Genomic DNA, 26,806 nt, shown 5'->3' with positions numbered 1-26,806 from the left:
GATTAAGGTAGTCAGAGAACCAGCCTAGATTCAAGTAAAAGGGAAATAATTGCCATCTCTCAATGAGGCAAGTGACCAAGAATTTACAGTCATATAGAATAACCACAGTAGGTAAACATGTTCATTTATTCAACCCATACCATGGAATACCTAGATGAGCATCATTTTAAGTACTGGCCTTATAGCAATGAGAAAAACAATACAAAACAAAAGAACAAAACCAAACAGGGAAAACTTCCTGCTCATTGTGAAGTTTTCTTTTTAGTGGGAAAAGAAAGAAACTAAAATATAAAATACATAGTACATTAAAACACAATAGATGCTTTGAGTGAGGAGCCCATGTCACCGTGTTCCCATTGCCTGTGTGTCCCAGTGTGAATAGTAATAACATCCTTTTTCACTCTCAGAAATGGCTTGATTGAAATAAAAATTTATTTGGCCCACCAAACTATGGTGAAAAATGAAGTGAGAAAGGCACAGGGAATAAATAAGATGATCAGTAAAAATATTACAGAGAAAGTAGCACATGAATAAAGATCTAAAAGCGGTAGGAAGAGAGGTGTGTGGGTAAGTTTTATGAACTTTAGCCCAGTGAAAATTTGAAATTTATACATGAAAATAGTGAAAAAAATTGTTGGTGTACATTACTTTGTAGATAAAACTCACAGGCTTTTGCTTCTTCTAAATTAGTATACTCTGCAACTAATTTGATTAATCCAACATATCTAAATCCCCTTATTTCTTATTTGTTTCGGGAAGTAAAAGTTCAATGTTCCATGAAACTCCCTTTGGTATTGGAAGAGCTTCTGAGATAAAGTAAATTGAATTTGGGCATATGCTTACTTAAAAAAAAAAAAAAATTTAGAGGAGCTACTTCTAAAATCTACTTGTAGATTTTGGAGCTTATCACTTATATTATTTTGGAGAAAATTGTGAAATATAAACATTATTCACCAGAGGGTGCTATAGCCATCCAAAACAAAATACAGCAACATAACCCAATCTTTAGGTACTCTCATTAGCTTCAACTTTTTGGGGGGAAACATCATTTTAAAAATGTTTTTATTTTCCTGTTTTTCTCTCTTTTTCATTCTCTTCATATTATCTCCCACAACTCCACCAAACATATCACTTTAATGATGCTTTATGTCAACTAAGAATTAAATCAGTTGAGATCACTTGAACTATAACTACTGATAGCATAATTACATGATGTTCATGATGGATCATTAACATGTAGGTAATTTACAAAATGATGCTGGTGTATATATAAGCAGCATTGATAAGCTGAAATATGTTTCCTGCCTAAAAGATATCTTCATATTTTTATCATGTAAAACACTAACATATGGTTATTATACAATGTCCTCCTAATGAATAAATGCATGATTATATAAATAATAAATAGATTTATGATAATGAAAGTATATCTTTTATTCATAGGGTTCAAAATGAATATTCAAATGGGAGAATAAAAAGATCTTGGCACCATAGGTTATGATAAAATATGAAGCAATAGACTACTTTTCCTCATGAGCCAGGGTGCCCTGGTGTATTGCCTGTAAATATAAATAATAATAATATCTATCTCAAGAACTTGTGTGAATTATACAGGTAATTCATGTAAAACCCCTAACACAATGCTTGGACATAGTAAACCCTTATTATTATTGTGGATTGTGATCTAGAGTTGGACTATCTGTGTTAAATTCCTGGCTATACCATTTAATATCTGACTAACATTGACTAGGTTATTTAATCACTCAGTGCCTCGATTTTCTCATATTTTAAATATTGATAACCATAGCATTCATCTCTCTCACAGATTTATTAAGTGATTTAAATGAGCCAGTACACACAGAACATGTATCATAGGGCCTTTCTCAGTAAACACACCATTTAATCAACTACAGGATTTAGCTTTCCAAGATTTTCCTATGTTCCTTGAAAAACAGACATGTTTTGTTTGATTTCTCTGATGGTGACTTTTCTTTCCTGAGGGTCTAAATTGTCTTTTCTTTGCTTGTCCGCTCTTGAGCTCCTTTTGCAACCAAATTATATACTATCTGCCACTTGATCTACAGGCGTAGATGTTACTCTCATGTCCTTGGACAGGTTCTGAACAGTCATTTAATGTGGATACTAAAATGTCATTTCAATGCTTACTGCTATTTTTTCTTCTTATTAAAGACTTTCCATTAAAGAATGATTACATTAAGAGTGTAGACACTGCTCTGCTACTTGCTTCCTGGGGCCCCTTCCAAGCCTCATGGCCACTTCAGGCTCTAGCTAACTGCCTCTAGCAAATTCTCATTTGAAGGTCTTCCTAATATCTAACCAAACATTGACCCATAAGTGAAATTAGTATCTATCTTTGTGTTTCTCCCAAATATCCTTCTTTTACAAAGGCGTAGCTTATAAGAGACTCTAACTGAAGATCTTAGAGGGCCAATAGTTTACTTTGGCAAATGCAATTCTAAAATTGAATATTAGGAATTCTTATTCTTTAAAGTTCATGTTATTTGGCTGTCTCTCCTATCCTTTTCCTTCCCTCTTGTCTCAATTCCATTTCTCCCAGGAGACAAAAAATAAGGCCCCCCACTTTCTCTGGCAGAATAACTCTATTCTCATCAAACATATTAATTTTTTTATTTCACATTACTTTTTCTAATTGACTTTATCTTATGGATATTTTTCCAAACAAAAACTTTGTAAACATTTCAATGTCTATAATTTTTTTATTATATTGAAATACATAATTTTCTTAAGCAACAAGATTTGAACATTGTAATGTTTCTTGTGTTTTACTATTATAGATTTGATCTGAAGTTCACACTTATTTGTGAATACATTTTTGCTCACATTTCAAATTATTTCAAAAATATATATTTTAGTTTAGTATTTACTCAATAAGCCTTGATAAAAATAAAACTTTTGTTGAAGAAATATTCTTTAGTTAGATAAAATACAATTATTATAAACTTGGAAAATTTTTGGAACATTTAATTTTTTTATTCTTCCCTTTCATTTTAAAATCAGTTTTCAACTATGTTTTTTTTTTCTTGAAATATGGCTTAAGTTTATTTTACCTGTAGAAGTTTCTACTATCTGTGGTGATCATAAACCAATAGGTATTATTAGTATATACAAAACACTGTAATTACATTTTTCCTTCCCCTTTTTATATATTATTTTCCTTCCTCTTTTAGGGTAAAGTATGTTTTAACCACAACCAATTTAGTCCCTTCTCTTGCATTCTCCATCCCTCAACTCTGTGTCCAGGCACAATAAAACCTTTCTCAGTGTGCTCTAACAAGAGCTTCAGAAGCTATGGACTTACCGGACAGGATAGGTCTCTTTCCTTTTCCACAGGAGAATAAGGAAAGACATCTATACCCCGTAGGAATAATGGCTCATCCTTACTTGACTGGAGCAGGCTGTGAGTGGAGGACATGTGGATGGGCCTCCTACCCGCTAACAACTGCTTTCCTGTTAATACTCAAGGGGACTGAGGATAGTGGCAAAATTGTCACTTGTGACTAAAAAGTTACTTATATTAGTGTGCAAGAGTTAAAAGTTGAACAATTTTGTACTTTCTTTGAGGAATGATTTCCTCTAGCTGGCTACAGCCTGATGCCTAGAAAATGATTCTTTTCATCTGTGACATTGTAGGATAAAAATGGCACTGAAATGGCAAAAGGTAAATTATACTAATAATTAAGGTGTGATGCAAGTGAAGTTATTTCTATCTGTTGGCAATTACTTGCTTCACTTCAATTGTCCTTTCTATGCTGTACACTGTATGCAAAGAAATAATAATAAGGCAGTAGCATAGAATTCAAAGTTCTAATTCAAATGTAGTGCCACGTAAGGGATGATATGAATAAATGCTTTTTGCATATTCCTTTAGGAACACAGAAGGGCAGACTCATTCTCTCCTGTATTTCCTTTTGTCTAGGTGGTACACAGAATGCTAAAAAGAAGCAGGGATTCAGGTCCCTGAAGACCTCTTACATTAAATTAAATGTGTAGACTGGAATGGGTATGTGAAAAGAATAACAGGATATTTCAGATCTTTCACAGTGTATGTGTAAATGGATGGTGTTAAAGTTAGTAGGCAATACTGTTAACTTCTCAAAACCCCCCTAAGGTCTCTTCTGTGTTGGCCTTTGCCATCTATCAGAATCAATGTGTTGTTAGACAAAGAACCATAGTTCATTTCGTGAATACCGGCCACTTGTTATAGTGGCAATGGAGGCTCCAGCTAGAGAGTTTACTAAATTTAAAAGCTGATGATTGTTAAGAACTGGAGTCTGAGTTTTATGAATGCTCTGTAAGTCTGAGTTTTAATAACTACCAAGGGAAGTATTCCTTAGGCCCCTGCTGCTAGATGACACAGGCATGAAAAAGAGACTAAATTAAAACAAACTAAAACCATTTTGCTCTGTGTTCTGGGGACTGGTTCCATTTGGGAATGAGCAGACTTTTTGCTTGAATCAAATCCAATAATTTTGTTTGGATTTGGAAGAGCTCTCTAGATGTCTCTTCCAATACTTAGTGGGCGAGTTAGAAACATTAGTAACATTTATTAGGGGGAGTCTTTCCCATTAGCTTAAGTGTGGGCTAGTGTTGGGAACCAACTTTCAGCTAACCACAGGTGCTTTCTGATAAAGATCAGTGGTTGCCTGCCTACCTAGTGGTGGCTGGCATCGTTATCTGCTAAATCAGAATCATATCTCCATCACTTGTCTCAGAGGCTTCCTAAAAGTTATCACATTTACAAGAATAAAAATAAGAATAATGAAGATTCTAGAATAATGAATATCAATCTTGTGCTAGGCAATGCTCAGTTCTTTACATGTACAATCTTACTTAATCTTCGAGACATTCTACAAGATAATTAATAATATTATTCTTAATTTTTTTAGAGAAAGAAATGAAGATTTAGAGAGGTTAAAAATGTACCCAAATTACTTAATAACAAGCAGAGGGAGGATTTTATTTAGTATCTGATTCTAAAGCTTGTACTTTTAGTTCCTTTCTTATATTACTTTAGTTTACTTAAATTGATTGTATGATAAGCTATAGTATAATTTGAAAAATTAAAATTCCTAAAACTTCCATTAGTTCTAGATTAAGTGTTAGCCTCCAAGTGAATTTTCAGAATCTCTAAAACATTTACCTGAGTGTCAGCCTATCTTCTTTCCACATGTTACAGTAACCCAAATCCAAACAGAGGGAAATAGCAGAAGGCCATTGTGATGTTCAAACTAAATAACCCTGCCGTACTCGCTTCTGGCTGTAGACTTGAGAAAATTACAACATTGATAGTTTTTATTTTATAATGAGTACAATAATATTTTTAATAAAATACAACAGACTGAAATCTTTTCTAAGGTTCATAGCATCATTTAAAAAGTTTTTTTTAATTGTAAAATCATATCTGTTGCTTTCGTATTTTTTTCCTTATTATGCTACTGAGTGCTTTTGTAATCTCAGAAGGTACAGTACCATAGTATCTTTGAGAACAGAAGTAAGAAGGATTTGAATATTGCACTGATGCCAATTTAACTAAATCATTCTGAATATTCAGGCTATAAATTTGAAAATACAAAATGAAAAGTGTATAGTATAGCGTGAAAATGTAGTGTGGAAGTCCATCTAACTTTTTTTTTGGCATTTGTCTTTGATGTACCTAATTAAAGTAAGAGAACTTACTCCTGGGAGGCTTCTGAGCATGCCATTTAATTTCAGCCATTTAATTTCAACATTTAGTAAAAATGTAGGGAAAAATTATCTAAAAGAAATGATAGATTCTTGCTGGATTGCATTATAGCAACACTCATCTGTTGTCAGTGCTATTTTAAAGTTTAGACCTTTCATTGCTTGGGTATAGAAATTTTATTATTAATGTTAGCAAGCTATTAGAAATTTAAACTTAAGAGGATAGAGTCAGTTTCTGAGAAAAATTTTTTTTCACTTTTATTTATTTATTTTCAATAAGTTTAAATCCTTTAGGAGCACAGCACTACACAGATTCTGTGTCTAAAGGCCTCAGCGGGAAGGTTGATTTGGAATCTGGCACAAACCATTGTTGCCATGCGAAGAAGTCACCTTTCCAATTACTCTGGTTTTGTTTAGTTTGCCACCAAGAGTCATTGTGTTGTTCTTTGCTTTGTACACATAAGCGCACCTCTTGCCTAGGCAGAATTCAGTCTCATCTTCAGCATATACACCTTCAATTTTAAGAAGAGCTGTGTGCTCCATCTGGTTCCAGTACCAAATCACTTATAGCCAGCAAAAATGGCCTTGGACCATAGCCTTCCAGACATATTTGTCATTTTAAAAGTCCTGTTCCCAGCAGGCCTCCACAGGCTCCAAGATGGCAGAAAGAGGAAAGCGAGGCCCCCCAAGGAAAATCTTTATTACCTTCTTTTTACCATCTATGGTTTTGTTCTGTTTAGAGGTTGCCATGTATACTATTTTACAAGGAACTGACCATACCAAATGTTGTCCTTCTTATATCAATGACAGCAAATCAATATGAAGCACTGACCTATGCCAGAAATTGCATTAGGTACAATGTCTTTGTTATCTTGTCTCCAAACTCCCAATCACTGTAATTAATGATTCTTTTCTGTAGCTTCAGCCTCATATCAGATTTGTCTTGAAAAGGGGGAGAAATTAAGAGTTTGGTTTTCTTTGTTTTCTCTGAACCTAGTGCTTGGTATGTGTGTACCTGTCATACATTCAGTTTCCAAGCGCTGAGCTTTGTTCCCATGAGTTCTTCGTTATCTGTGTGTTTGCCCATTGTTGGAGCCTCTGCCCCCTATCAACTTCATATCTTGTCCAGATCATCCAAACTTATAGGAGTCCTGGGGAAAGTATCTTATGATCTTCCTATTCCTCTTGCTCTGAGGTTAACTCTTGGCTATTAGATGTGCTTTTTGTGGCTCACATTTTATAATAATGTCCATATTTGGTACTGGGTCTTTAGACAGTAGCACAGAATACCTGGATTCCCAGATTTAGTTGTGCAGGCCTCCCAAGTTCTTGCTATATTTTTATACATTTATAAAGATTTCTATTTTTAAAGAATCTGGATAAAGCAGATTAATTTTTCCTTCTATTAGATTATAAATGATTTTGGTAAGCTTTTTTTAGTTAATTTTTTGCCACTTTTTGGTGAAAGTTAAGTGGGACAGACCCCAGCTATGAATTCATGTGTAATCATGATAAAATTCTTTGGTTTTCATTTTAATTATGTTACAGTACTCTTCCTTAACATTAGGTAAAATGAGGACTCTGTTTTTAATTAGGGCTTTAGGAAAATTCTCTGCAAAAACATAGAAATTATTTTGAACTTTGCCTTTCTGCTTTCTAATCATCTTTATCTTAATCATACTGTTGCTCCTATGTTATTTGCCTATTGCTTTGAATTTTCTGGAAAAACAAAAATCACTTTATGAAAGGATAACTGTTTAAAGAAAAGTTTGCTCAAGAATCCAATGACCAGTTTGGGTGGCATTTATTGCTTATATCTTCATGATTCAGGGGAAATGACCTCTCCTTTTACTGAGAATGCTGGTGGCAAGGCAGCTGGTCAAGGGTGACAGATTATCTTACAGCAATGGAGACCTAAAAATTAATGAAAAAAATTTTAAATAACACATTAAGTATGAGGGAGATGAAAAACTCTTATCTACCCTATTTGGGTTTCTAGCTATGCTTAAGAATTAAACTGGCATAAAACAGATTAACAGGAGAAAAGCATACACATTTTATTGAATTTTTACATGTACATGGGAGCCTTCATAAGACAACAAAAGGCTGAAAAAGTGACCAGAGCAGGGAGGTTTTATACCTTTTACACAAAGAAACAAATAAATTTGTAAAGAATTGACTAGACAAAGGGGTTCGGGCTAGAGATAGTAAATGGTGAAGAAGTAATAGGAAGGGAAAGGTTATTTAATAAAGTTAGTTTATATAGCCTTCATGACTCTTAATTTCCTGTCACTGGTGATAAAAATATCTTCTGCCTTCCTTGTGAAAGGAGACACCTTTTCCTTGGGAGATTTATCTCCTGCTTTCAAGAGTACAAAGGAGGGACAGCGTGTCCTTCTTTCATTAGCTGTGTTTTAAATACCTTTGATTCATAATAATCAGTATGTCAAAATGGCATATTTTGGGGTGACATTCTGAACCCCTTCATACCGTGACTTCTGATCCATATACATGACAATAAAACCAGTCCTTATTCTTTATTCGAATGCATTGAAATTATATACCTATAAGTGGTCATGCCTGTTAGTACATAGTGGTAGGACAGGGATTCATAAGCTGCATGAGAATGATGAAGCATACGTGCTGAGCTCTGTGGAGTCTTTTAATCTCTTAGGTACCAGGTTAGTGATACAACTGTGTTGAATAAGTGCTAGTGTACAACTGAATGTCTGGCTCTACACTTCCTGTATTATCTATCATCACTCAAAGGAAGTCATATAGCCAAGTGTGATGGCAATAAGGAAGGAAAAGTCATATGGTCTCTCTCTTGGAGAGAAGTCAGTTCTTGAATACTAATGTTTCATGATTGGATATTTTATAAACCTTACTTCCATTGTCTTTTAAAAGTTATTATATAACACAAAACAGGTACTATAGCTATATATTTAGTGTTTCCTTTTCCTTATAAAATATAGTGTGTGTGTATATAGTCTTTTATTGTATGCATATAATATATTTACCTTTTACTTGTTTCTAAACTTCATAAGAATGATTTCTTATTGAATCACTAAATGTACTTCTCTGTGGCTTAATGTCATATTTAGCTCAATACTATGTTATCAAGAACATAATTTTGGCTTATTCTGATCTCTTTGTAAAGGTTACATGAATAGGTATATCTATTTCTTCTCCAATATAATACTGTTTTCACTACTATTTTAATAATTCTTAATGTCTTCTAGGACAAATCTCCTCATTTTATTCTTCAGAAGTATCTTGATTAATCTTTGGGCTTTGCTTGTCCATATAGATATTACAATCAGCTTATATATTTCTATGAAAAACTTTGTTGGGGTTTTCACAGGAATTTTATTGAATCCATAAACCTCTTTTTGGAAATGTGATATTGTTTTTGAGTATCGAAACTCCCTCCCCAGTAAAAGTGATTAATGAATATGGTAAATGGGGAACTTTTTATTTGTCTTTATTAATATTTAATAGTGCTCTATATAGAGTTATTGTACATATTCTTAGATACTTTCTGAGGTACCTTATAATTTACATATACATCTATGTGTATATGACAGATATAAAAATATGTAGCATATGTTTTATATTAGATATCAATATACAAATAAGATCTAGATATATAATATAGAAATATATTTTTGCATTACATGTGAGAATATTTAAATTATAGCCCCCATTATATAATGTAATTAATATCAATTTTATATCTGGCTAATTTGCAAAGTGCTTATATTATTTTGAATAATTTTCTGGTAGATTATTTTAGGTTTTCTTCAGAGATAAAAGGACCAAATCATGTTTGAATAATGAAAATCTTTTTTCTTGCTCTTAAATCTTTACATATCCTCTCGTCTTTTCTTGATAAGCTTGCTAGGACCTCAAATCTAGTGTTTAATGTTTTGTGCTTAATTTTAATAGATTCTGTTACTAATTACCATTAAAATATTGATTTGGTTTATTTAAAAAAACACTTTATCTTTATTTAAGTGTAATTTAAATACAGTAAAAGTCACACACTAAAAATGTACAATGCAGTGATTTTTAGATTTTAGAGTTGTGCAAACATCTCCATAGTTTAGTTTTAGGATATTTGTATTAACCCAGTTTCCTTGTTTACAATTACAGTCAATCCCCACTCCCACCTTCAGTAGTAGGCAACCACTGATCTGCTTATTGTTAACATAAATTTGTCTTTTCAGAGAATTTTTCATAAAATAAATTATATAGTATGTAGTGATTTTGTATCTGGCTTATTTCACTTAATATTTTTGAGAGTCAATCACATGGTAGCATGTCTTATTGCTCAATAGCATTTCATTGCATGAGTGTGCACATTCTTCAGCTGATGGACAATTGGATTGTTTTGCATTTTTTTTTTTGCTATAAGAAATAATATTGTTACGGATATTTGTGTATGTGCTTTTTTTGTACACATACTTTTTCATTTCTCTTGGGTAGATTCCTAGCAGTGGAGTTGCTGTGTTGTATAATTTTATGTTTAACATTGTATAAACTGCTGAACTATTTTCCAAAATGATTATGCTGTTTTACATTCACAAACAATATATGAGGCTTTCAGTTTTTCCACAGTTTGCCAATATTTAGATAAATAAGACATCATAAAAATTAAAAACTTTTGAACTTTAGAGGACAGTAACTCTTAAAACAACAAAAAGAGAAATAACCCAATTAAGAACAGGCAAAGGATTTGAATAGACATTTCTCTTAAGGAGTTACACGAATGGTCAATAGGCACATGAAAAGATGGTCATATCATTAGCAATTAGAGAAATAAAAATTAAAATGAGATACTCCTTCAAATTCACTAGGATGGCTATAATAATAATAATAATAAAAGATATGCGGTGACAACTGTTGGTGGGAATTTTGGAAAATTAGAATCATTACCCTTTTCTGGCTAGAATGTAAAATGGTGTAGCCACTTTGGAAAACAGTTTAATAGTTCCTCAAAAAGTTAAATATAGAGTTATTTTAATACTCAGCAATTCTACTCCAAAGTATATACTGAAAGGAACACATATCTACACAAAAAGTTGTAGACAAATATTAATATAATTATTCGTAATAACCCAAAGGGGAAACTATCCAAGTGAGTACCAAAAAATATTCATACAATGGAATATTTTTAGCAATAGAAAGGAATGACATACTGATACATGCTACCACATGGATGAACCTTGAAAACATGCAAAATGAAAGAAGTTGGTCACAAAAGACTACATACTATATGATTCCACTCACATGAAATGTCCAGAAAAGGTAAATTGATAAAGGTTGATGGTAAATTGTGGTTGTCTAGGGTTGGAGAGAGTTGGGGAATAGTTAGTAATTTTTAGTAAGATGGGATTTCATTTAGGGCTGATTTATATTCTAAAATTAGATAATGCTAATGGTTGTATAACTGTGAATATACTAAAAGTCATGGGATAGCAAACTTTAAAAAGATAAATCAAATGCTTTGTGAATTATGTCTCCATAAAGCTGTTATAAAAATCCATTGTTTTAATATAATGATTTATTTCTGGACCATCAATTCTAATCCACTGATATGCCTGGCCTTTTGCCAATATCATATTTCTACAATTACTGTGGTTTTATAGTAAGTTTTACAGTAGCTTTTAAAGTCAAGTATTCTTCCAACTTTGTTCTTTTTTGGCATTGTTTTGAATATTCTATGTCATTTGCATTTTATACAAGTTCTGGGATCAGATTGTCAGTTTCTACAGAAAAAAAAAAAAAACGAATCCTGCTATAATTGATATGGGGTACATTGAATTTAAAGATCATTTGGTAGTTACCTTGTCGACGATTTTGAATTATCCATTTCCTGAACATGGAATGTCCCTCCATTTATTTGGATCTTTAATTTAACTCAACGATGTTGTATAATTTTTAGAGTACAAGTCTTAACACTTTTTTGTTAAATTTATTTCTTAGTATTTTATTATGTTTGATGATGTCGTGAATGGTAATGTTTCATTAATTTATTTTCAAATTTTTTATTGCTAGTGTACTGAAATGCAATTGACTTTTATTTAATTGATCTAATATCCTGCAATGTTGCTTATTTATTAGTTCTAGCAGATTTTGTGTGTGTGGATTTTTTGAAACTTCCTAATGCAAGATTATGTCATCTGTGAATGAGACAGTTTTATACCTTTTTTTCCAATCTGGTTGCTTTTAATTTATCATCATTGGTATTAGGCTTAGAACCTCCAGTGCAATATTGAATAAAAGCATAAAGATAAAATATTTTTGCCATGCTCTCAATCTTAGGAGGAAAGCATTCAGTCTTTTACCATTAAGAATGATGTTAGCTGTGAATTTTTTGTGTATATCCTTTATCAGATTAAGAACTTTTCCTTCCATACACAATTTGTTGGGTGTTAGATCTTTCAAAAAAAATATTGTGACCATGTGGGTTTTGTCCTTTATTTTAATAGAGAATTTTACAATAATTGATTCTGGATATTAAAGCATCGTGACACTACTAGGATATATTCTTTTCAGTTATGAAGTCTCGTTTTGTATATTGTTACCTATGTTTTACCAATATTTTATTAGGACATTTTACATCTTCTTTCCTGAGTCATATTGGTCTATAATTTTCTCTCTTTGTGATGTCTTTGTCTTCATGTTTTAGTTTCAGAGTAACTATTGATAGGTCTCCCTTGGTCTACAATTTCTGAGGAAAAATTGGTATTCTTTATTCTTCAAATATTCAATGCGGTTCATCTGTGAAGTGCTCAGGTCAAGCAACATTGTGGTGACTGCTTGGTGCAGAAGCATGACTACTCTGCTGAAAGGCTAACATTTCACAGATGCTTCTATAGATTAGTCACATAAGAAGACAATAAGTCCAAATGAATTCTGACAGCTTATAACTTACACAGATAATGGAAGCATGGTCAGCACAGTCTCAAATCCACAGATCCTTAGCCCCACAGATGTTATTGAACCAGAGTCCAGATGACAGACAATACAAGCAGTAGGTCACTATCATGGAAAAGTGGCCTCTAAAATATAGCCAAGCAGTTTTATAAATTTCTGCAGTAACTTCCAGCTGTATCTTACAGAAGAAGTGGGAAGGGCAGTTGGAAAAGTCCTGTACTCAACTGAAACCACAGAGATGGATGAAAATTTCCTTATGAAATTCTTTCATGAGATAGGAATGAAAAATTGCTTTGCAGCAACTCCTCAACAGACTTATCTCCTCTTTCTCCAGGAGGAGTCACAGGATGTTCCACCAAAATTTAGACTGCAGTCAAGTCTTGCCTATGAGACCTCATGTATGGCCTATGCAAAGATATGCAAGGTCACCAGGGAGAGCCTGGGAGAGCCTTTCTCTTACAAAAGCTCTCTAGGCCTGGACTTTTCTTCGCAGACATATTTTTAATTATTAATTCAAATTATTTTATAGGTGTATTCAGATTTTCTGTTTCTTCATCTGTTACAACATATTTTTTTACATTAATTTTAGTAATTTATGTCTTTCTAGGAACTTGTCCATTTCATCTAAGTTATTTAATGTGTTTGCATATTAGCTTATAATCCTTTCCATTTCTGGAGGGTTAGTAGTAAATGTACACCTTTCATTCCCAATACTAGTAACTAGTCTCTCTCTCTCTCGCTCTCGCTCTTGCTCTCACTCTCACCCTATACTTCTGTTTAGCAAGAAGTTTATTAATTTTCTTGATTCTTTCAAAGAACCATCTTTTTGCTTCATTGAATATTTTTATTTTTTAGCTTTCCGTTTCAGTGGTTTTTTTTTCTCTAATTGTTATTTCTTTTATGCTTATTTCTTTGGGTTTATTTTGTTTCTTTTACATGGTTTCTTTAGGTTGAAACTTACATTATTGATTTGAAATCTTTTCTTTTTATCTGATAAAATCATTTAATGCTCTAAGTACTGCTTTCCATAAAAATTAGCTGCATTCCATAAATTCCCATATGCAGTGTTTTTATTTTTATTAGATCATGATTATTTTTTGCAATGAGTGGGGTTTGATATTGGTATTTATTTCCAAGGCTGGGCTAAAAGCATCTGAAGGTCCATTTTTGTGTGTAAATTTTGGATTGATTGGATCAAATGTTTGTGAGTGGCAAGGTTTTATATACTCCCAGCTTGATTTTTACTCCTTATCCTGTGTTTCAGTCAGAACTCACAGACTGGAATGTTTCTAAGTGCCGAGAGCAGAATGGTACAAGGCTTCTACATAACTTTGGAAAACATGATAAACTACTTGACAACAACTTTTTTCTCATTTCAAACAATTGGATTGGACTAATAGACACTTCAGTGAACCTGTCCTTAAAAAAATCACGTTTATTTTCCATTTTCTCTTGCTGCCCCCTCATCCAAAGAGCACGTAGTGCTTCTAAGGCTACATATAGCCATGTGGGATGGTATTACAATTAATACTGAGTTCTAAAGACCCTGCTTTTGCTAGTGAAGTGATGTTATAAAAGAGAATAATGCATGTGCATTAAAAGCAGTATAGTTATACTTTTTTTTTTTTTCATAAGGAGACTAAGGAATAATGTTATAATATTGAATGACAAATACAGACCTCTGAGTGTTTGGGATCTGGCATGATACATCTTTGGAGGTGTTGAAGATACTACACTTGCCTCAGTGAAGAACATAGACCATAATCTTGGCTTTTACTGTTGGGGCTACTTTGCTGGGGCTAAGTAGGGGCACTGAGAAAGCAGGGAAGAGAGAAAATTTTGAACATTAAAAAATTTTAATTGCACCATAAAAATAAGAGAGGTTAGATTTAATTTATTGGAGATTGACTTTCACTTGATATTGGGGGAAATTCGTGGCAATAAACTATAGGTGTTTTATATTACTGATATTGTTTAGGGGATGAATTGATGAATTAGGTCACAGTACAATCCTACAGTAAGATTACAATGAAAATGACCACTCGTATTTATTGAACCCTCAATATCGGTCAGGAATCTCCTAAGTGGTTCTTCCATCTTGTCTCTTTGCTGACCTCCCTCAATGCATATTGTTTACAGTTCTGTGTCAGCACTTGCTACATTGAACTCATATTCCACTTATTTTACTTATTTCTATGTTTAGTGCTTTTTTCCTGTGACATTAAATCCTTAAGGTAAAGGCTGTATTCACCTTTAGTCTCTGACAGTGTCTAGGACAATGGTTTGCACATAGCAAGTACATAGTACATTCCTGTTAAACTGAATTGAAATGAACAAGAGATTATTAGTTCAAGTGACATGTTTCATAAGAAATAGAAAATCATTAAAAAATGGCATAATAGAATTGCCAAGCAATGCAGAGAGGTTTAAAATGTGCTATATTGAAACAAATGAACAAATAAACAAACAATGCCTTAAAATATTTTCCAGAAATGAGAAAAGCTTTAAAAGGATAAAACTCATCTAGGTGTAAATATTCTTTCAGCTAAAGCTATTTACAGTAACACCACACTGTATAATGTGCATTGAACTTGTAAATCCAAATCCCTTAATTTCTTAAATAAATCATGTTTTAGAAGTTGGAGCTGCCTAGAAGATTAATTGAACTACTGGTGTTTTTGATAAGAAACTTTTATCTCTTAATCAAGGGAACGTATAATTATAGGTATTTTCCCATATGGATTTTATCATGTGGCCTTATGTTGGTTTTCTAGCATTAAGAGCCTTTTAAATCATAGTAGAATCAAGTATTTAGTTTTTCATGTGTAATAATTTAGATATTTTTACCTAACATTTTTTTTTACATAGAAATTTAATTTATAAGGATTATAATCACTGCCATCAAATTCTCCTTTAAAGGAAGCGTTCCTTTTCCTCCTTTGAGAAGGGCAGGCAATACTTCCTGATTTACTTTATGAAGTCAAAACCTGGCAAGGATAACACAAAAAAAGAAAATTACAGACCAACATCTCTGAAAACTATAGATGCAAAAATCCTAAACAAAATACTAACAAGTCAAATACAACAATACATTAAAAAGATAATATAATACAATAATACATTAAAAAAAAATAAAACCCCACGATCAAGTGGAGTTCATTTCAGAGGTGCAAGGATGGTTCAACAAACACAGACAAATCAATATAATATACCACATTAACAAAGTGAAGAATAAAAATGATATGATCACATCAATAAAGAAAACATTTGACAAGATACAACATTCATTTATAATTAAAACTTTCAATAAAATGGCTATAGAAGGAAAGTACTTGAACTTAATAAAAGTTGTATATGACAAACCCTCAGCTAATATTATACTCAATAGTGAAAAGCTAAAAGTATTTTTTATAAGATCAAGAAGAAAGCAAGGATAGATACTCTCTCCACTGTTTTCAACAGAGTACTAGAAGTCTAAGTCACAACAATTAGGCAAGAGAAATAAATAAAAGGCATCCAAATTGAGAATGAAGAGTAAAACTGTCATTGTTTTGTAGACATCATTTTTTAAATTTTATTAAATTTATTGAGTTGACAGTGGTTAATAAGATGATATCATTTTTTTATATGTGAGGCAACCCTTGGTTGACCTCACAGATTGCAAGGACCTTGTCAGTTTACAATCCCTTATTTTTTATTTTTTACACCTGCAGCACTTGGAATTTCCCAGGTGGTCTCCCATCCAAGTACTAACCAGGCCTAATCCTGCTTAGCTTCCAAGATCAGACAGGATTGGGCTTGTTCAGGATGGCATAGCCATAAGCAAGATGATATCATTTTCAAGTATACAATTTTATAATACATCATCTGTATATCGCATTGTATATTCACCACTCAGAATCTCCTTCCATCACCATTCTTTATATAGAAAACTCTGAATATTCCACCAAAAAGCTATTAGAAACCACAAATTCAGTTAAGTTGCAAGGTACAAAATAAATGTACAAAAACCCACTGTGTTTCTATATACTAACAATGAAATTTCAGAAAAAGAAGTGAAAAAAAATCTATTTACAATTGCAACAGGAAGAATAAAATATCTAGGCATAAACTTAACAAATCTTGTAAAGAACCTATCCTATACCCTGAAAACCACAAGGCATTATTGAAAGAAACTAAAGAAGAGACAGAGATAGAAAGATATGTTGTGTTCATGGTTTAGAAGAATCTACGTAATTAAAATTGGCGATATTACCCAAAGTACCACATAGATTTATTGCAAGCTTCATCAGACTTTAAAGAGAAATTTTGTTCAACTACTTATATGATGCAAAGAGGACCTAGTTTGGCAACCACCCTCCTTTCTTTTTTTAAACAAAAAAGACTCAAGAGAAGTATCACCATATAGTATAGAAAGGGTAAAAAAATCTTGGAGAAATGTTTGAACTAAAGTTAAATGGTTTTTTGCAAATATGCCCCTTCAGCTTCAGGATTTCAGTTTTCTAATCTGTATGTTGAGAGGGCTTGAACTAGAGATTTTTTTAGTTTAATTTCCTATATTTCTAAGTAGGTGTTTAAACTCATAATAATACACTTCTACAAGTGATGGATAATGAACCCTGTGAGGATGATATACATCGAATTAAAATATAAATGTATTAGTCTAGCATCGATGTGAATAATGGAGCATCCTTTAAATTTTAAATTGTGAGCATTTTCTTAAATCACTAATTTACTTGCCTGACACTCAATGTCCTCAAATTAAGAACAGTGAACAATTATTTGTTACTAGGAGGGAAGCAGACATGATTTTTTTTTGTAACTATTTCTCCTCTTCAGCAATAAAAAAATAAAAAAATAAATATATAAATAAATAAGATTGTTTTTAGTATCTCCAGGGCATCTCATGATAATTAAATATTCTGTGAAGAAAACTTTGAAGATGAAAAGCACTATGCAAATGCAAATTTTTATTTTTATTCTTTGACTGTCAACAGTGCTTTTCCAAAAGGCTTTTCTGGACTCAAAACATATTTATTGCACTTCTATTGTCCAGTTCCTCTTCAAAAACCTATTATTTCTAGTTGGCTAATAGTTTTTTTTTTTTTTTCTTTAGGATAAAATTATTTAGCTCTAAAAAAGGCTTGGCCAAGAAAATCATGAAATAGCTAAACATTACCAAATGTGTGACTTGTTATTTACTTGGCTATTAACTTTTCCCAATTTTTTAGAAAAAAAATATTTTATTGTTGATATAATAATAATACATGAAGAATTGAACCAACATAGATAACAACAGAGAAAAAAATAATATCACCTAAAATTTTATAATCTTAAAATAACCACCATTAGCTTATATTATTTTAGATAATTAAATATTATTTTAGATAATTCTCTATACTTCTGTGCTAATAGAGAGATGTATATTCACCAATACACATACACAGTAATAATTTTTATAAAATGATAATATCATACAATAATTTTAGTTTAGTATATTAACTAATATTTTAACACAAAGAAAAATTAAGTAAATGAATTGTAGTTTGAACAAATATTCTTTACCACAAGAGTTTGTGAATTGCATTAAAGTTAAGAAAAAATATTATAAGAGCATCAATGGGTATCAAAAATTCTGAGTTTAATATTCATGTGGTACTACTTGACCTCTTATGTGAAAATAATAAAGTGAGTTCCTGTATTGTTCCCAACCTCTTACTTGACCTTCATTGTTTTTATTATTTACATTAATTTTTTGAAGTTGGCAAATATTCTAAAGCATTCTTTTTCTATAACAAATCTCACCGATATTTAGTTTTACTCTTCCTGCAAATAGGCGGATTCAGTACTCATTAGACACCATGGTCCTCTTTAACATTGTTTCCAGAGAGCTTTCTTTTAATTTATCTTCTGTTTGGTTTTTTTTTTTTTCTGGAAAAGCTCAGAGGTTTCAGTTATATTCCAGTACTTCTAAAATGTTCCAGTCTGCTCTTTTAGTTTTTTTCATTACTTTAGGCAATTTTTATATTATGTCTTTGGACAATTTCCTGTGCCGTTTGTTGCGTGTGTGTCACATCGTGTATACTGATTTCCTTGGCCTGGATCATGTTTTCCTTCCATGTGTATCATGTTCTCTCTACTTGATTAAACTCTTAGTCCCTGTCTTTACAAGCACTTGATAATCTTCTCCCTTTTTGTATGTCTGTGGCTTGCTTGCTGTTTATAATTTATTTATTGGTTTGCGAGTCATATTTGGGTTCTGGTTTTCTGGCTCTGGAGTTCCTCTTTTTATTTTATTTCATTGTTTATCTTAGTTTTGAGCTCTTGTATTATTGAATTTATTTTCTTATTAAGCACTTTTATATCATGATGTATTTATAGGGAATAATTTTTATTGAGTTTATTTGATTATTTGTTTTTCTCAAAATAAATTCTTTATCTGGCTTTTGCATGCAATGATTTCCCTTGACTTTTTTTTTTTTTAATTTATTTTTCTTTTGAGGTAGAATGTGTGTGCGTGTGTGTGTGAAAGGTACTTTCGCTTAGCTTATGCTAAATAGGAGCGGCTCTGAACATACCTACTATTGGAAACGATCCAAAGGGTGGGTGGTCACAATTTGCCTTTAACTACCATCTCGGAGAACTGTACCTCCTTGTGAGCCGAGTTTTACAGCCGTGTTATGGGAATTCTAGCCACTTTTCCAGTCTACTGATGGGATGGTCCAGGAAAGCAGTGATTTTAAGGCCTGAATGCAGTTTACACTGGATGACCTGATGTCTGTTTTCTGTTCTTAGATTTTTCCCTATATCTAGTTGGAGTCGTACTTAGTCCTACGGCAGTACAATCTGGGGTTTCAGATCATTCAGATCATTTTTACAATTCAGAGTAAAGCTCTGTAAAATGGTGAGCTCTGAAGTTTCCTCTGCATTTGCTGTGAGCCCAAGGCCTTGTCTCTAATAATTTGAGCATCTACTCTTAAGGGTTTTACTACTGCTCGTTCTTATGTCTCTACAGATTACGTGGTGTGGGTGAGATTTGTCAGGGTTTGATTGATTTTCCTTCTTCCCCCAGGACAGCTTCTGAAGTTCTGGTTAGGAGTCCTGCTCTCCCTAGCCAGGACTTCTTTCCTTAGCCTAACTCTTTCCAAAGTTCATGAAACAAAGTTGTATTTATTTCTTTGTGTGGTTGCTACTGGTAAATTTCAAGGCATTTCACTCTCGGAACCCCTTGCCATTATTGTGCATTTCATCAACTTTTGGCAGATGATCAATCTGTAACTGGACTTCATTCTTCACTCTACACCTTAGAGTCTCTATTTTTTATATTTCAATCAGCAATTAGTTTTCTGAATCCTCTGAGTAAAGAAATTACATTTTTACCTATTTCTAGAAACAGAAGTTGCCTGCAGACATATACCTAAATCTCCAAGGAATCAGTTATTTCCACATTTATCTGCCTTGATAGAGTTTTTGTTTTCTTGGATCTGCTGCTTCTTTATTTTGGGATTCTAAAGAAGTCTAGTCTTTTAATTTGGAAACAATTACATCAAATATCAGATTTGTATGCACATTGTCTTTTCGTAAACACCTGTCTGGTTACCTGATTAATGTGGTTATTACAATAAACAATTTTAATAATCTAGGATGTTATGGGGCCAAGTCCTTAAATATGTATATGTCTGTTGCATAAGAAGATTGCTTCTGTGGTTGGTACGGATGCCACTTTAAAATTAAGATATTTGGAAGTATCTAAAGAGGCTATCATCACCTGCAGTGAGAAGAAAGATTAAACTTGGAACCAAGTTTACTTGTCAAAGTATCTGAACTTCAGTGAGGTTAAACTTCCAAGTAAAGCACTCTTACTATATCAACGCTGAAGTACTAGTTGGGAAATAATGTGATACTGATAAATGTGATGGGATGATCTGAGTTGATGTTCATATAAATCTGGAAAGGGATGATTCCTTGAACCCTCTGTTCAGCATAAGTGGTCTCCCTATTAGAAGCTAGAACTCTCTCCTTTCTTGAAAATGAAGCAGGGCCCAAACTGTCCTTCAAGACAACATGTGTCTGCCTTAGGATCTGCGCTTTCCTTCCCTTCTAACTGCTACACCAATAACTAGAGGTAAGTTACAACATAACAGAGCCAAGGATATGCAGAACATGATAACGGAGGGAGGGACAACATCCCCAGAGTTAAAAGAACTAGCCAGTATGTAGTAGCAAGAATTAGGAGACTACGTGGGGCTAGATAGTGCTTGATAAGGTGGCCGGAAAATAAAGTAGAATAAGGGAGAGTTTATCAATTTGGAAATACTCTCTCAGGATCCAGAATTTAACACTCACAAATATCTGCCTACTAGGATGGGTTCTAGACACATGGGAAAAGCAATGGCTTATATCAGGAGAAAGAAAACTTTTGCTGCTAGAGAGAAATAGTAAATAATTTAGGCTTTGCAAACCAAATAGTCTCTGTTGTAACTATTCACATCTGTTGTGGAAAAGTAGCCATAAAACAATGCATAAATGAATGAGAGTAGCTGTGTGTGTGTTCCAATAAAACATAATTTATAAACACAGGTAAATATGGATTTGGTCTATTGTTTGCTGACTTCTAGCATATATTAACTGAGGCTGAAATGCCAGAATTTCCATGGCAGATTACAGAGACAGCATTGTAAAAGATTCAGAGACGGGCTTACAACGGTGTAAATAAATTATGTAAGCCCACTAGAGGAATATGTTTAAGTGAAGGCCCAGAGGACACTCTATTTACCAAGGCCATCAGAAATGTCCTGGCGAGAGGAGCACCTGTATCATTTAGTAATTTAGTAATGCCTGCCTCTGTCGGCCAGGGCTCATGGTAGAAATGCCCCTGAAGAACTGATAGTACTATGGGTGAGAGGCGTACCAAAACAATGAAGGCTAGGTGTTAGCAGTTATGAATCAAGTATTAGGTATATATAATTATCACAATGAGCAGCGCGGTTGGAGAGGCAGCCTGGGTACCTGAACAACAGAGAGTTATGGAGATGATTAATAGAACATGGCCTTTCTAGTAGTAAAATAAATGGATAACCAACAATTTACTACTAGATCTGTACAAGAAATTCAAGCATGGATAATCAGGAGGCTGAGAGCAGTTGTCTCAATTAAAAGTCATAATCCCTGGCCTTCAAGCAGTTTCACACCCGCATTTCATTCAGCAAAAGAGAGACCAGATCCCCTAGAGGATCTGGCAATATATATGAAATGTGTCCCCTGTTCTTTCCTCAAAGGGACCTATGAACATTTAGTCACTATAAAATACAAAAAGGAGAATGCCCAAACATTTTGGGAACTGGTAGATACAGAGTCTAGGTTGCCATTATGACAGCCTGTTAGAGTGGGGACATAGAGAATCTAGGCAATAAAATGCAGTGGGCTCCAGCCTGGTTTCACAGATCCACCCAGTGGTTAGTGCCCTCGTTTCTGATTGTGTAATTGGAATGGACAGGCTTGATATTTGAGACATTCCCCATGTTGACTCCTTGGCCTTTGGGATAAGAGCTACTACAGTAAGAAAGGTCAAATAAACCATCTAACTCTGCCTGCCATCTCCTGACCAAATAGTAAATCAACCACAATATTTCACATGAGGAGGAATGGCAGTGATTATTAGTACAGCCCTTAAAGGCATAAAAAATCCAGCTTGATGGTTTTCATTATATTTCTATTTTCTTTTCCAGTCTATCCCCAAAAAAACCTGGTGGACCCTGGAGGATGTTAGATTACCACAGAGTCAACCAAGTAGTAAGTCGTAATTTTAGCTTCTGTGACAGATGTGATATTGTTGCTAGAGTAGATTAACACAACCTCTGGTCCAGTTTGTGGTTATTAATCTGGGAAATGCATGCTTTCCAGTCTGATCAGAATAGAGTATCAGAAAGTTTACATTCACATAGAGCAGATTACAGAATGCTTTTACACTTTTCCCCAAAGATATGTAAATTCTTCTACTCTGGAAAATGTACTATTCTACTCTCTGCAAACCACACTCAGCCTACTCAGCATTTTTCCATACCCGTTATTAGCCTCTTCGATCTATTCTCAACCTCTTAGCACCTTAATTTCTTTTGCTTATTAGCTCCGTGACCTTCTGTGTAATAGATATACAACTTCTCTAGGGTTCATTTATAAATGAGAATAATACGCACATTTCAGGATTAGTATGAGTGTTAAATGAAATAAATTTTGCGTTGCAAATTAGGTGAACATGGAGAAAACTGAGTGACTCAGACTTTGTGAAATGTAATCAGGGTCTGTCTTGGTTAGCGTGGGCTACTCTAAAAAAATGTCACAAACTGAGTAGCTTATTGGCAACAGAAATCTATTTCTTACAGACCCAGAGGCTAGAAGTCTAAGATCAGGGTACCAGCATGGGTGCTTTCTCATTAGAGCCCTCTTCAGAATTGCAGACTGCTGACTTCTTGTTGCATCCTCACATGATGAGGGCAGGCAGGAAGCAAGCTAGCTCTCTAGGTTCTTCCCATTAATGAATGCTCTACCCTTGTGATCTAATTACCTCCCAAAGGCCCATTTTCAAATACTGTCATATTGGGAATAGGATTTCAACACATGAATTTTGGGGGGACACAAACATTCAGTCCATAACAAGATCTAATCAGGAAAACAGAATATATTTCAAATAGCTACAGCAGAGGAAATTTAATGCAAGGTACTAGTTATATAGGTGATGGTAGAGATGAGAACCAAACAAAGAACACTGAAGACCCAGAAATTGACAACAGCAAAAATGTCCATCACCACTAGACTTGAAAGACAAAAGAATGAGATAAATTGCTGTTATTAGAGCCCACGGGTTGGTCTGATCTGATGGAAACTGGGAACATGGTGGGCTTGTCTGGTAGAAGCTGAAGCCAAAGAGGAAATGCAACCTTTTTCAAAAGAACTGACAAAAGCATAAGCTGGAGAGAGAAGTACTATGGTGACTCCATTTCCCCTACCCTCCAATACCTTTCCTCTCACGGTCATAAGTCAGTTGACAGTAAGCCAGGGAAACACCACCTGCAGAGGTCAGCGTAGAGCACAGGAAGGATATAAAGCCAGTAGTGTTTTTATCAATAGTAGGTCATGATATCAGGCCACATCCTTGTAGGTAGGGGTGGGGTTTCCCCATCATTAGACTGTTATTTCCACTTTCAGGCCTTGTGGAATTAGATTAATCCTAATTTAAAAAGTGAGAAACTGGAAACTCAAATCAGCAATAGAGAATGAACTATTGATACTTGCAAAAATAAGAATGAATTTCAAATGCATTATACTAAGTGAAAGATGTTTGAATATATACTGTATGACTCCATTTATATAACATTTTAGAAGAAGCAAAATAATGGTGATAGAAAGCAGATCAGTGGTTTCCAGAGGCCAAGGTAAAGGGGGAGAGAATTAACTGCTAAGAGGTACCAGAAAAATTTTTCAGGGTGATGGCAATATTCTATATCATGATGGTAGTAGTGGTTATATAACTCTACAAGTTTCTCAAAACTCATATAATAGCACATTTAAAATTGGTGAATTATGTTTTATGTAAATTATAACCCAATAATTCTGACTGAAACAAATCAAATCAAAACATTATACACATACATTCTTATATGTATTCTTATACATATATTATTAAAAGGCATTAATTGATTACTCAAATATGAAAATGCCTCCAAACTTAGTATTATTTACTATCATTTTTTATTATTACAAATTCTGCAGACAAATTGCCATCATGTGGGAAACTAATTCTCTAACCCATCATTTGATTATGTTAGTGGAAACAAAGCCCAGTTTCTTTGAAATGACACTTAAAATTTTGGCTCTAATAGACATTCTGATAGACACTCATCTGAACAACTGAGTGTATTTTTCACTTTTCATCCAGCTTTTCATTATGGAAGTATAGAGTATATATATGATTTATATGAGCCACATATTTAACATTGACATCAGGTGCATTAATGATTAATATTCTACAACATCTAAACAACAAGGCAAGCTAGAGGGGAAATGACTCTGTCAAGAACTCTGGATTCCACATGAAAAGCTCATTTTGGGAAATTATTTCCAGAATCAAGAAACTATACAACTCCATGACCTCCCTGGAGGGAAAATTTAAAGTACTCTTGCCTAAAATAGCAAAGTTGGACTTCTAAATTAAGGAAAATGACAAACACATTGGAAATCTGGAAGAAACTTCTTGAGAGGTTAAAATAAACATCACAAAGCACAGTGCATAGAAGGGAGAGCTGATTAAACTCAATATCAATGTGAAAAAGGTGGGTGGTACAATGAAAAACCTTAATAATGCCGTGAACTGACTGGAATTTTTGAAAACATTGCATAATGGAATTTTGGCAAGACTGATGGAGGAGTTGGTTACAGTTTAATGTCATATGGAACTTGCTTTCAAATACCAATGCTATAGATAAGATCCATAACATGGGATTAAAGGAAATTTGTGACTAGAGAAAATCATTGTACTGCTGATGCAGGAGAAGCTCTCACGTTAGAAGGAAAATCCTTGTGTTCTTGGAGCTAAGCTAGGAGGTGCAAACTAGGAGGGGGAGCTGCTTGAAATACCAAAGAGAGAATGGTTATTGTTTCCTGTCTAATTGTCGGTAATGCAACAAAATCAACCTATCTTCTTTGACATATTGAAGGTACACGAAGACTACTGGGGAGGAAGCCTGTTGATATCACACAGACTCTAATCTTGCCTGTGAAGTAAATTCAAGAGAACTATTCTGTTTCTAGAACTAGAAAATTGGCATGAAGATATATGCTAACCTTACTTTATCTATTTGGAATTGTTATCTTTCAGGAGTCTTCCTGCTTTTCATAACTTATCTCAGTCATAATGGGCAGAATTAGTAGTTATGTACCAGATTTTTAGCCATTTAAAATATATTGTTAAATCCTATAATGAATTCAAAGGGTGATGTTTATGCATTAATAATACTCAATAATATATTTTTAATTGCACCTGAGTTTCCAAGATTATGAAAATATTTTCCAATTTCACTTTGAGGTCTTAAAGCTGTATTTAATCAGGAGAGCTGGGCTTTTGCCAATGGAATTTATAGATCTTTCTTATAGCATTGGGGTGGTAGGTAGGTAATATAACAGAGAGGTAAAATGTCATTTCTCAAGCTACATTACAGAAACCTGATAGGCATGACATTTTATCATCTGGAAATATGTCTTTTGTTAATCAGACTAACTTTAATCTAAGTGCCACAATAATAGAATTTTAAATCAATAACTTAGTCATCATTCGCAATTGGTCTTATTGATTAGGGGAAACATAGGCTATCTTATTGGAATCTTATTACAAAGTCTTTCTGTCATTAGATTGAGATTTTAAGTGCATTATGTTGCATGCCATCATATTCTATATAGTCCTGTTTTCTTTGAACACGCAGATATTGTAGATAAGAATGTTAGACTAAAAGTACGAATCTTGGGAGGTAGTGAGGGAAAACCTGTGCTGGGAAGCCGAACAGATGTATGGAATGTGCTCTAATCCCTTAAGGCTCTTCAGATGTCAATTGGCTTATGTTTCTGGACACTATCTGTCAGATCACATTGAGCTATCTGTTTTATATTCTTGGGGATTGATTTCATTAATGAAGAACATGCCAGAACCTGGAGTTATCTGCAATAAAAGAGGACTTCTTCAGGCCTCGTGAGCTGAAAAATGACTGGATGACCATTTTTTCTCAAATGGAAGAAATTAAAGCTGAGGGCAATGGTGTGAAAGCTCTTAACAGCAAGCTGAAAAAACAACTTTAGAACTTGCTGCTGGCAAGTGTTTATAATCAAATGGAACCATTTCAGGGAACATTAGAAAGAGGAGGAGACCTGGACTGCTGCTGTGAGAACTTGGTGCACAGAGATCTCATCTTACAGCAAGTAAATGACAAACATTCTCCCATCTATATGGAGAATGATGTTGGGTTGAGTGAATGCTTAGATTAAAGAAAAAAAAAACATGCAATACAGAAATAACAAACAGGAGATATGACTAGGAAGTAATGACATTCTATCTGGCTTCTGGACTTTATGGTCAAACCTCCTACTGCTTCGT

General features: G+C 33.6%; 2 pseudogenes; both read right to left on the bottom strand.

Moving 5' to 3' along the window:
* Positions 1-6,014: 6,014 nt before the first annotated feature.
* LOC107515622 lies at positions 6,015-6,332 on the bottom strand (annotated as a pseudogene).
* A 10,038-nt stretch (positions 6,333-16,370) lies between these two features.
* Positions 16,371-16,490, bottom strand: LOC118605017 (annotated as a pseudogene).
* Positions 16,491-26,806: the final 10,316 nt, after the last annotated feature.

The sequence above is a fragment of the Rousettus aegyptiacus genome, unplaced genomic scaffold (assembly GCF_014176215.1).
Source record: "Rousettus aegyptiacus isolate mRouAeg1 unplaced genomic scaffold, mRouAeg1.p scaffold_m13_p_1, whole genome shotgun sequence".
NCBI lineage: Eukaryota > Metazoa > Chordata > Mammalia > Chiroptera > Pteropodidae > Rousettus > Rousettus aegyptiacus.
Note: the sequence above shows the minus strand (reverse complement) of the source record. Positions and strands in the feature narration are given on the sequence as shown.